The following is a 2,617-nucleotide window of genomic DNA, read 5'->3' as shown; positions in this document are numbered from 1 at the left end:
AGAACTGCTTGAACCTGGTAGGTGGAGGTTGCAGTGAGCCGAGATCTGGCCACTGCCCTCCAGCCTGGATGACAGAGTGAGACTCTGTCTCAAAAAACTGAAAAAAACAAAAACAAACAAAAAAAGCAAGTTTCTCAAGTGGAAAAAAAAAATCTACCTCTACAATTCTCCTTCACCATAAAGATACTGTCATGGCTTCCTCAACAGCGCAGCTGGCCTGGGATCTTGGGAATTCACAACCTCTGTCCAGTCCGAAATTCTTTCTGCAGCCTGTTTCTCACAGACAGCCCACCAGCCTTCTTGTAAACCCCTTTGGTGAGACCACAGCTCACTACTTCAAAATGCAGTCTATGTTATTAGAAGGTTCATCCTGATTTAGAACCAAATCTGACATTCACTTTGACTTGTCCTACTTCTGCCATCTGTGTTTACAAAGAGAAAGACTCTCCTGCCAAATATGGCTCTGCAGACACTTGAAGAGATTGTTCTGGTGCCCTGAGTTCATTCATGTATTTGTTTGTTCACTCATTCATGACTCTATACAGAGCATTTGCTGTGTGCTAGGCCTTGGGGCTGTAGCAGAGAATAAACAAGGTTGAGGTGTGTCCTCTTGTGGTTTATAGTCTGTGCAAGAAGATAACAACCAAACCAACAGTAATAATAACGCACGGACACGGTCAAATAGGAAAGATGTGGGCGGACTTGGACAGGAGGCAAGGCCCTCACCGACGTTGGGACTGGGAAGACTTTCTGGGACCATCTTTTGTGGTTAGGCAAGAGGTGAGCAACTTCCATGCAGTTCAAAGTTTCAAAGAAAAACAGGGAGGGTTTTGCTGATGCTCTGAGCTTAGTCTGCTCACCGGAAAATGCAGCATCATGGGGAGGGATGCGGTGTTTGGGGGATGGAAGAGGGGATGGGAAGAGCCACGTAAGCAGTGAGAGAGAGTACAGAGTGTCTGGGATGTCTGGGAGGTAGACAAGGCCCAGTCTTGTGGGAGCACACAAGGGAGGAAGGAACGATGGGGCAACAGGCCCAAGATGAAGGAAGAAGCGCCTTTGGGCCCCTGAATGCCATCTGAATGACAGTGTTCAAGGCCCATATCTAGCCTGATGTGGGTCACCTCTCTTGCAGGCACTGCATTTTCACTAACATGGCCCAAGAAAACATCAGCCTTTTTTTCCTTTTTTTGAGCTAGAGTCTCTCTCTGTTGCCCAGGCTGGATTGCAGTGATGCAATTTTGGCTCGCTGCAACATCTGCCTCCCAGGTTCAAGCGATTCTCCTGTCTCAGCCTCCCAAGTAGCTGGGATTACAGGTGTGCGCCACCATGCCTGGCTAATTTTTGTATTTTTAGTAGAGACGGGGTTTCACCGTGTTGGCTAGGCAGGTCTTGAACTCCTGACCTCAAGAGATCCACCCACCTCAGCTTCCCAAAGTGCTGGGATTATAGATGTGAGCTATTGTGTCTGGCCAGCATCAGCCTTTTGATCATGACTCGCAGTGCACCTGTGGCTCTTCAAAGCCCTCGAGAATTCTTCACTCAAACTGCTGAGAGACCAAGACACCCCCATCTGGGGATCACACAGCTATGTTAATGAACCTAAGACTGAGCTTTATTTCCATTTTTCTCTTACTCATTTTCTTTTTCCTGTTTTGATTATACAAGCAATACATGTTCATTTTAATAAAAATTTTAAAATACAATGTTTATTATCTTATAGTTTCTGAGATTCAGGAATTTGGGAGTGACTTACCTGGGTAGTTCTGGCTCCGGGTTTCTCATGAGATTGCAATCAGGATGTCAGCCAGGGATGCAATCATCTGGAGGCTTGACTAGGGGTGGGAGGCTCACTGCCAGGTTGGCTGGTTCATGACCTGGCAAGATATTGCTGATTGTTGGCAGAGGCCTTGTAGCTCCACCACTTGGACCTCTTCATGGCCCTGCTTGAGTGTCTTTATGGCATGGCAGACGACTTTCATCAGAGCAAGTGATCCAAGAAAGAGAACAAGGAGGAAGCCTGATTCCCTTCCTATAGAACTAAGTATGTCCAAAGCTGCAGAGAATAAACAAGGTTGAGGTGTGTCCTCTTGTGGTTTATAGTCTGTGCAAGAAGATAACAACCAAACCAAAGCTGCTTTGGACATACTTAGTTCTATAGGAAGGGAATTAGGCTTCCTTTTTTTTAGATGGAGTCTCACTCTGTCACCCAGGCTGGAGTGCAGTGGTGTGATCTCGACTCACTGCAACCTCTGCCTCCCTGGTTCAAGCGATTCTCCTGCCTCAGCCTCCCAAGTAGCTGGGACTACAGGCACCCACCACCATGCCTGGTTAACTTTTTTTTTGTATTTTTAGTAGAGATAGGGTTTCACTGTGTTAGCCAGGATGGTCTCGATTTCCTGACCCTGCGATCCGCCCGCCTTGGCCTCCCAAAGTGCTGGGATTATAGGTGTGAGACACCGCACCTGGCATAGACATTTTTTTTTAAATAAAGATGGGGTTTCTCCATGATGGCCAGGCTGGTCTTCAACTCCTGACCTCAAGTGATCCATCCACCTCGGCCTCCCAAAGTGCTAGGATTATAGGCATGAGCCACTGCACCCGGCCTCTTTTTTTTTTT

Source organism: Cebus imitator, unplaced genomic scaffold, assembly GCF_001604975.1.
Source record: "Cebus imitator isolate Cc_AM_T3 unplaced genomic scaffold, Cebus_imitator-1.0 Scaffold101, whole genome shotgun sequence".
Classification (NCBI taxonomy): Eukaryota; Metazoa; Chordata; class Mammalia; order Primates; family Cebidae; genus Cebus; species Cebus imitator.
Note: the sequence above shows the minus strand (reverse complement) of the source record.